Source organism: Ailuropoda melanoleuca, chromosome 17, assembly GCF_002007445.2.
Source record: "Ailuropoda melanoleuca isolate Jingjing chromosome 17, ASM200744v2, whole genome shotgun sequence".
Classification (NCBI taxonomy): Eukaryota; Metazoa; Chordata; class Mammalia; order Carnivora; family Ursidae; genus Ailuropoda; species Ailuropoda melanoleuca.
This window is the reverse complement of record NC_048234.1, coordinates 762,866-773,065: the sequence shown is the minus strand read 5'-3', so window position 1 is coordinate 773,065 and position 10,200 is coordinate 762,866.

Genomic DNA, 10,200 nt, shown 5'->3' with positions numbered 1-10,200 from the left:
CATTCCCACCACCCCCTGTCCCACCACCCCCTGAGGCAGGCTTTGCCCGCTGCTTCTGCAAATATTTTAGGTTCTGTGGGTCAGAATGCCTCTGTCACAACTTCTCAGCTCTGCCATCGTAGCAGGAAAGCATGCACACGCTAACCCTGAGACAACTGGACGTGGCCATGGTCCAGTCAACTTGACCTACGAGCAGCTGGGAATGGCTGTGTTCCAATAAAACTTTATTTATAAAAACACACAGCAGGACCAGATTCAGCACGTGGGCTGTATTTTGTCCCCTGCTCCCCGCTGGCCAAGGGGGTAAGGAGAGGATCGAGGAATGCTCCTTCTTAAGTCCCTTCAGCCAGAACAGCCCCACGTCCCTTGCATGTCTGTGCCTGTGTCCCTGCCCAGGTGAAAAGTCGTCCCAGGCTGGGCAACTGCCACGTGGGGGAAGGGAAGCACGGGTCCTGGTGATGGGCTAGCCGGCCGCCCCTGGGACCGGAGTTACTGAGTTCCGTCCAGCCAGCACTTACCAAGCATGTGAGGCAGGCTCGCGCTCCATCCAGGGAGACGGGCGGGCATAGGATTCTGCTCCGGCCGGGGAGGAACCAGGGTCCCGTTTACACAGAAAATGCAGCTGTTTCTAAGAGATGACACGAGCTCCCTTTCCAAGGCTTTTGGTTTTCAGACAGGTGCCCGAAAGGCAGGAACCACGGCCCCGCGGGGGACGCTGCTGGCAGAGACACATCCACAGGGGCCTCACGAGGCAGGAGCGTTCTGTTTATTTCTCCTGACTCCCTGAGCTCAGCACGGGGCCCCTCACACAGACGGCCCCCAGGATTGGCTGGATGGGCGAATGCACCCCGACCCCTCCTCAGAGCTGGACCCTGGGGTTTCTCATCCTCCACGGGTTCCTTAATCCAAGCCAGAGACCCCCGGATTACTGCAAAGTCAAAGGGGAATCATTTGCATCCCAAAATGAGCGTAAAGGCTTGGATCCCTGCAGCAGGCATTGGGGCTGGACTGGGAACCCGGGAGCGCCAGCCTTGCCTGTAGCCAGGAGGCCTGATTCTAAGACTCTGCAACAGGAACTCGAGGATTCTTCACACCTGAGGAAAGGCAGGCACGCCCACGAGTGCGTGGGGACCCTCACAGGTGACACCAGGTGGACGAGGTCAGCTCCATTCTCTCCGGCCCACAGGAGACCACAGCCAGGGCCTGAGAGGCGAGGTGGGTCCCCCACGTCACTCCAGGGCCTGGAGGCCAGGGCTGAGTCTGGAATCCGTGGGGGCCCATCCCCTCCCCGGGCCTGTGGCACCGGCCCTGAGAACACAGTACCACTAAGTACCCGTCTCCAGAACGCAGCTCATTTTTTAAAAAGCTTTATAACAACTTGCATCTTCTCTAAAGAAGAGGGACCCAAGGCCTGTGCACACCGCAAACACTCAGTAGGGGTCATGTGGTGAGCTCTATAAATGCGGTGCCCTGGGCGCCACACAGAGGGGAGGGGGTTACGGGAAACCAGCCACTGGTGCTGGCGGGGGCTGGGGGCTGCTCTCCGTTCCGTGGTCTCTGTCAGGTGGCCTGCATCCTCAGGCGTCTGGGGGTGTGGACTCAGAAGCTCCCTGGGGTCTCTCCTACTCGAGCAAAGTGTGGCAGTCGACTATCTCCGGGCATTAGGCCAACATCTTCACATTCCCTTAGTGGCTCCTGAGCCCCGGAGGGGAGGCAGAGGCCCGTGGGGAGGCTGGGCGAGGCCCCTCAGGCAGCCTCTGGATTGAGGCCCAGCAGAGAGAGCTGGGCCTGGGGAGCGCGGGTGGGGGGCCGCCGAGTCCCCGAGGCACCCAGAGCCCGGAAACGCAGCAGGTGCACAGACTCCCAGACCCCGTGCTCCAGAGTAGCCGTCACGGTACTGTGGTAAGAAGGAGCCTGGGGAGGGGGACAGGAGGGAGGCCAGGTCCTTGCACATCCTGGGAGAGGGAGGGGCTGAGGGCGGGAGGCAGCGGGGGCGGGAAGCTGGGCTGGTGGGGCTTTCTGAAGAACGGAGCCCTTGCGCAGGGGAGGGGGCGGCGGGACTTCGTGGGGTCTGTTCTGAAAGGTCATGAGCGTCAGGCCAAAGTCAAGATTCGTATTTCTTATTTTTCGAAAGCCACGTTGATGGGTGTGTGCTCCCAGTACAAACACTGGTGATTGCAATCACTTGCCGTTCCCATGGCAACAGGCGAGCTTAAAAGAGCAAACAAGGAGGCAAACTCTCTCCAGATTCAACTCCGTAGGTTTTAACCGCCAGGCAGCACGCTCGCACACGTCGCACCCGGCTTATCCTTCAAGGAGTGAAAACCTCTCCTGGGTAAGTGACCTGGGGGCCCCCAGGCTGACCGCCCCGCCCGCCCTCCTCCCATCCAGGGCCCGAACCCATAAGGTAGCTTCTTGAACACCTCCCGCGANGGGGCTGGGTCAGCGAGCTCGGGGAGCTGGGTCTGCACACATTCGGAAGCAGACCCAGCAAGAGGTGTGCAAGCCGTCAGCAACCCAACACCCCTGCGAGGATCCCCAGAATGTCCCTGCACAGCTCGGCCATCGATCGAGGCCTCACCGCTGGGTGAGCCCCCAAAACAAACGGTCCCAACCCTGACAGACCTCCTCTCACCCACGTGAGAGTCCTACAGAGTGCATGTTCCTGGCGGCGACGCATTTCCTCCACGTAAACACTCGGGGATCCCATTCCCACCACCCCCTGTCCCACCACCCCCTGAGGCAGGCTTTGCCCGCTGCTTCTGCAAATATTTTAGGTTCTGTGGGTCAGAATGCCTCTGTCACAACTTCTCAGCTCTGCCATCGTAGCAGGAAAGCATGCACACGCTAACCCTGAGACAACTGGACATGGCCATGGTCCAGTCAACTTGACCTACGAGCAGCTGGGAATGGCTGTGTTCCAATAAAACTTTATTTATAAAAACACACAGCAGGACCAGATTCAGCACGTGGGCTGTATTTTGTCCCCTGCTCCCCGCTGGCCAAGGGGGTAAGGAGAGGATCGAGGAATGCTCCTTCTTAAGTCCCTTCAGCCAGAACAGCCCCACGTCCCTTGCATGTCCGTTCCTGTGTCCCTGCCCAGGTGAAAAGTCGTCCCAGGCTGGGCAACTGCCACGTGGGGGAAGGGAAGCACGGGTCCTGGTGATGGGCTAGCCGGCCGCCCCTGGGACCGGAGTTACTGAGTTCCGTCCAGCCAGCACTTACCAAGCATGTGAGGCAGGCTCGCGCTCCATCCAGGGAGACGGGCGGGCATAGGATTCTGCTCCGGCCGGGGAGGAACCAGGGTCCCGTTTACACAGAAAATGCAGCTGTTTCTAAGAGATGACACGAGCTCCCTTTCCAAGGCTTTTGGTTTTCAGACAGGTGCCCGAAAGGCAGGAACCACGGCCCCGCGGGGGACGCTGCTGGCAGAGACACATCCACAGGGGCCTCACGAGGCAGGAGCGTTCTGTTTATTTCTCCTGACTCCCTGAGCTCAGCACGNTGGGGGACGCTGCTGGCAGACACATCCACAGGGGCCTCACGAGGCAGGAGCGTTCTGTTTATTTCTCCTGACTCCCTGAGCTCAGCACGGGGCCCCTCACACAGACGGCCCCCAGGATTGGCTGGATGGGCGAATGCACCCCGACCCCTCCTCAGAGCTGGACCCTGGGGTTTCTCATCCTCCACGGGTTCCTTAATCCAAGCCAGAGACCCCCGGATTACTGCAAAGTCAAAGGGGAATCATTTGCATCCCAAAATGAGCGTAAAGGCTTGGATCCCTGCAGCAGGCATTGGGGCTGGACTGGGAACCCGGGAGCGCCAGCCTTGCCTGTAGCCAGGAGGCCTGATTCTAAGACTCTGCAACAGGAACTCGAGGATTCTTCACACCTGAGGAAAGGCAGGCACGCCCACGAGTGCGTGGGGACCCTCACAGGTGACACCAGGTGGACGAGGTCAGCTCCATTCTCTCCGGCCCACAGGAGACCACAGCCAGGGCCTGAGAGGCGAGGTGGGTCCCCCACGTCACTCCAGGGCCTGGAGGCCAGGGCTGAGTCTGGAATCCGTGGGGGCCCATCCCCTCCCCGGGCCTGTGGCACCGGCCCTGAGAACACAGTACCACTAAGTACCCGTCTCCAGAACGCAGCTCATTTTTAAAAAGCTTTATAACAACTTGCATCTTCTCTAAAGAAGAGGGACCCAAGGCCTGTGCACACCGCAAACACTCAGTAGGGGTCATGTGGTGAGCTCTATAAATGCGGTGCCCTGGGCGCCACACAGAGGGGAGGGGGTTACGGGAAACCAGCCACTGGTGCTGGCGGGGGCTAGGGGCTGCTCTCCGTTCCGTGGTCTCTGTCAGGTGGCCTGCATCCTCAGGCGTCTGGGGGTGTGGACTCAGAAGCTCCCTGGGGTCTCTCCTACTCGAGCAAAGTGTGGCAGTCGACTATCTCCGGGCATTAGGCCAACATCTTCACATTCCCTTAGTGGCTCCTGAGCCCCGGAGGGGAGGCAGAGGCCCGTGGGGAGGCTGGGCGAGGCCCCTCAGGCAGCCTCTGGATTGAGGCCCAGCAGAGAGAGCTGGGCCTGGGGAGCGCGGGTGGGGGGCCGCCGAGTCCCCGAGGCACCCAGAGCCCGGAAACGCAGCAGGTGCACAGACTCCCAGACCCCGTGCTCCAGAGTAGCCGTCACGGTACTGTGGTAAGAAGGAGCCTGGGGAGGGGGACAGGAGGGAGGCCAGGTCCTTGCACATCCTGGGAGAGGGAGGGGCTGAGGGCCGGAGGAAGCGGGGGCGGGAAGCTGGGCTGGTGGGGCTTTCTGAAGAACGGAGCCCTTGCGCAGGGGAGGGGGCGGCGGGACTTCGTGGGGTCTGTTCTGAAAGGTCATGAGCGTCAGGCCAAAGTCAAGATTCGTATTTCTTATTTTTCGAAAGCCACGTTGATGGGTGCGTGCTCCCAGTACAAACACTGGTGATTGCAATCACTTGCCGTTCCCATGGCAACAGGCGAGCTTAAAAGAGCAAACAAGGAGGCAAACTCTCTCCAGATTCAACTCCGTAGGTTTTAACCGCCAGGCAGCACGCTCGCACACGTCGCACCCGGCTTATCCTTCAAGGAGTGAAAACCTCTCCTGGGTAAGTGACCTGGGGGCCCCCAGGCTGACCGCCCCGCCCGCCCTCCTCCCATCCAGGGCCCGAACCCATAAGGTAGCTTCTTGAACACCTCCCGCGACAGAGAGCTCATTCCACCACTGGCTGGTAAGGGTGGTCAATATAGGGGGACCCTAGGCCGTCAGGGGTGAAACCAAGAAGGCATGGAATCAGGCTGCAGAAACAAGAACGAACCGACCACAGTGGCTAACGGTTCATCTTCACAGCTAAGGTTTATGGAAGCGTGGTTCTCAGCGCTCCACCCTCGACCGGCTGCAGAGGACCAGGTGTGGTAGCTAGTGAGTAGAACAGTTGCACAGGTCACACACTGTGCCAGTCGTTCCCTATGCACACCTTCCTCTGGTCCCCGCACAGGCTGCAGCAGCAGCATTACTATTCCTACTTTGCAGACGGTGGATGGCAGCCTGGGGAGGTGAGGGCCGGAGTAGCACAGGCGTCTGACCCCAGGGCCCATGCTTGGCCACCAGTTTGGCCCTGGAGAAAAGACTCGGTTGGATTTGGAGACAGTTGCCTGGTGGAGGCAGGCAGTGGTGAAAAGGTGGGGCTCGGACAGCTGGGCTGGGAGATGCTGGTTGCAATGCGAGCCTGGTCTCTGAGCCCCACGCACCTCTGCAGAGAGGCACGCCATCACCAGGGAGGAGCAAATTTTTGGAAAAACATCACTGAAACAAAACAATGAATTCACAAAGAAAATGACAATTAAATATACCGCCCCAGGGCACCTGGTGTTAAGCCACAGGTAAACAAGTTCCGGTCCCAAACTCATCCATCTGGTCACCGTGGACTTACTGTGTGCCGGGCACTGTGGGAGGCACTGGAGATTCAGAAGGGACGAGGCCTGGACCACACAGGAGGAGGTTGGCATGGGGAGAGGCAGGCAGGGCAGCAAACTGCCACAGAGCAAATAAAAAGCAGCAAGTGTTACGAGAGTGATGTGGACTGTGGGCTGAGGCTGGGAGAGAGGAACCCTGGAGGGCTTCTTGGAGGAGAGGGCCTTTTCAGTCCTCTTGGTCTGGCCCATCCAGAGAGGCACAGAGAGGGCCAGACAGGAGCAGAGATGAGCCTGCAGGGGCAAAGGGACAGCAGTCCAGGAGGGAGGGGGTAACAAAGGGGCCAGCATGGGGAGCGACCTCTGCTCCCTGCCAGGCCCCATGGACGCAACGGATAGAGAAGGAGCAGGGGGAGGACAGCAAAGTCTGCAATTATGACAGGCATGTGGGTTTGCCTCACGGTGTCCCTGGGAGGTCTCTGGACCGTGGGAGCAAACCAAACCCCTGTGAGGGGAGCCCCCCTCTCCCCAATTCAGGGCCAGCAGCAGAGGGTCAGGTGTGAACGTCTGCATCCCAAATGCCCAGGGTTTGCCAGCAGACACAGATCTCCAAAGGAGGCTCGGGTAGCCCGCTGAAGCTGGGAGCCCGGGAACGGCCAGGCCTCTGCCGGCTCGTCGTGCAGTGAAGCCCCCCGCGCCCCCCGCCCACCAGCAGCCCGGGCCAGGTGCGGAGACACAACCACTGTCTCACCTTAAAAATGCGCTGGGCCAGCAAGGGTCTCTAGACCCTGGGGACGACCCCCAATGTGAGCAGACCAAGCAGGGAATTCTGATCAAATAGGTTTCAAAAACCTTATCATCAATGCCGTCGGGGAGATAAAAGAAGTAACTGTTCCCCACGAAACAGGAACAGAATTCCAGAAAACAGAGACGACCCCACCATAAGCAAGAGCTCTGAGAAATTAATAATAGGACAGCAATAGTACAAAATGGAGTGGAAGATTTTGCAAATAAAGTTGAAATATCCCCCAAAAATAAGACAAGAAAAGGCACAGTCAATAGGAAATCAAGAGTATGAGGTCTGGAATATCCGTGCACAAGGCCCAACATGGAACTGATAGGAGTTCCCCACAGAAAGGGGGGCGATGGGGCGCGAAACGGGACAAAGCAAATGACAGGTGTTGTAGACGGAAGGGCTTACTGACAGCCCACGGAACGGAAGTCACAGACCCACCAAGGCACGTCACCCTGCAATTTCCCAGTGTCAGGAGTGAGGAAGGGCCCGAGAGGCTTCCGAGAGAAGTCCCTGGTTCAATGAGGTCACAGCATAGCAGAGCGGGCCCCGAGTCCAACACGACGGGTGTCCGCATAAAAACCGGACACGGAGCCACGCGCAGGGAGAAGTCACGTGATGCTGAGGACAGAGGTCGGGGCGATGGCAGCCAAGGCCCAGGGCACCAGAAACCTCCAGGGCAAGGAGATGGGCGTGGTCTTGGAGTTCCTGCCTCCAGAGGTGGGGGACTGAAGACTTCGTGCGAGGCCCCAGTTCGGTGGCACTTCGATGGCAGCCCGAGGAGACTGACGTCATAGCAGCCGGAGACGCTGAGAGCGTGAGTGGCGGAAAGCTCCCACGCTGGTCCCCAGCCTCGAATTCTCCAGCCAGCGCAAGACCAGCCAAGCGTGAAGGGAAACTAAACACACACTCAGCCATGTGTCCGTCTCCCATGCACCTTTTCTCAGAAACCCACTGGAGGACGTTCTGTCCCCAGAACGAAGGAGCAAATGAAAAAGACAACGACGGCGGGCTCCAGGAGGCGTGGAAGAGAACGCGCGACAGGCAAAGCGGTGTCCCCGAGTGATGCTGTGCAGCAGGAATGGAAGGAAGGTCACCGGGGGGAAAATCCAAAGCCGATCGATCACGGGGGAACCAACACCAAGAGAGATTGCACGGTACCCACGGATATTTGGAAGGAATTTCTGGTAGGTGCAGAGAACGCTGAGCCAGTCCGTCCTTGGACAACTATGTCTCAGAGCCTTCCGTGGGCTGGGCACCGTTCTCAGCACCGGGAACACGGCAGCGAGGACGGCAGATAAGCTCGCCTCGTGGATTTACCTTCTAGCCCAGGAAATCAGACAAAACGGAAATAGGGCAGCGTTTGGAAGTAAAGTGAAAATGGGGTGCCAGGCGAGGATGGGGGCTCCCCTCCAGCCGGAGGGGCCTGGAGGAGGTAAGGGAGGAGGTCTGCGGGCGTCTGGGGAAACTGAGGCAGAGTCAGCGTGCAGATGCCCCCGCATGGGCAGGACACCAGCGAGACTGTGTGCTGGAGGGAGCCGAACCCGGGAAGGAGCTCACAGTCCAGGAGCAACATGGGCTCACCGTCGTCCAGCAGAGTCACTGCACCTGCCTGTTGAAACAGGGACAGCGGTGGACGCGCAGGGACCCAGTATGGGGCGCGTCAGGAACACGGGGTGGGAGCCCGTGGCGGTGCGGACCGCGGCGGCGGTGGCCGAAGGAGGCGGTGAGGGGCGGGAGGGGTGCAGGTGAGCAGAAACGAGGGCTGGTGTGTTCTTGGACGCAGGAAGCAGAGAGCTCACGGGCAGCCACGCAAGTGCAGACGGGCAGAAGGCACCGGGCAGAGACGCGCGGCTTCCGGGTGGGAATGCGTCAAGTCAGACGCGGTGGCACGGGGTTCTCCTGGGCCAGAGTTGCTGGAAGCCTCCGAGAGAGCCGCCCCCCCTTCCCGCAGACGCCACACCCCCACCCCGCGCAGACCGTGTGTGGCCGGAGCCGGGGAGGAAGCGCAGGAGCGCGGCCTTGGCTCAGCCCACACGGCACTGCCACGTGGCACGTCGGCCACCGGGCTTGCTGGGCAGCCCACCAGCCCTGCTCATGCGTGGTTCCCACCGTTGCTCTGGAACGAATGTTTGACTATGTGTTTAAAGGGTTACGTGGACACACGCTCTTTCTTCCACACGCCGCGTGCCAGGAAGGGCATTCCTGAAAGACGCACTAATTTTTCCTTGTAATTCATGCTTTTCCGAGGCAATAACGTTTCAGCTAGCGGACAGCTCCACAGAAAAAAAGCTTCCGAACCGTCTGATAGAAAACGCTGTTACAAATTGGACCCTCATTATGTTGGAAAGATGATCTTGGTTTCAGGTTTATTATTTTAAACCACTTTTCTCCCTTTAAGACACACACCTGTGACCCCGTGATCTCACCGCAATAAAAACACACGATGGATAGAAGTTGCTTCTCCCGGCTCTGTTTTCCAGTGTCGTGTGTCCTTTTCAATCATTTGTGCTCTACTCACTCATTTTACTTTTTCTTTACTTAAAACCAGGATGAGTGGTTCTGTCCCGGGTAGATTTTAACGCAGTTGCTAAAGGTTGCAGGGGAAAAAAAAAAAACAAAACCCACCGGTAAAAGACGTCCCATGAAAGTGAGATTGAAGCTGAAATTGAAAATCGAGAGCTACTCTTTGTGCAACTTCTGAATGGATGTGTTTTCAAATTGGCAATCGAAAAAATAATAAAATTAGCTGGAATCATACGGTGCAATGGGGTGGGGGGAGCAACTCTGGCAGATTATCGTAATTCTAATTAGAGGCCTTCCCCCCCCCCCGTTACAGCACAATCCCAGCCTTAGCGGGAAGACATCCTTATTGACGAATGTGGTTCCTGCTTTGGCATTTTATGTTCCTCGTGGGGGGCTGCGAGAGGGGGGCCCGCAGGATGGGAGGCTGGGGACGCGGGCGCGAAGCCACTCTTCCCGGCTGGCGCCTTGGACTCTCACGGCCGGAATGCCGTGGGGTTCGCAGAGACCTTAAGTAGATGGGTTCTGTGTTTTTGTGCCGAAGCCACCAGGAACTGGGACTTCATGTCGTTGAGGAATGGCAGCTGGAAAGTCGTGTTAGCAGACCACCTGTGACCTCCCGTGACCTCCCGAACACAGGGGCGCCGTCCGTCTTCATCCTAAAAGAACGGGTCCTGGACTTGGGAGCTCGCTGGCGTCGTTGACCCCGTTCTCGGCAGCGTGGGCAGGACTTCCCGGCTCCCCCGAGGGCATCGGACCTGAATAGTTTGCATGTCGGGACTCTCGTACAGAAGGGGTAAAATATTTTGTGGGAGCAAACTGCACGATGGAAAGACAAGAGTGGACTTGGAGACCCAGGTCTCTGGTCCACGAGGACGTGAAACCTACGACGGGCTCGCCAGGGAGAAGCTCGGGCCAATCCCCTCGCCCTGACCGGGCCGCGGCCGC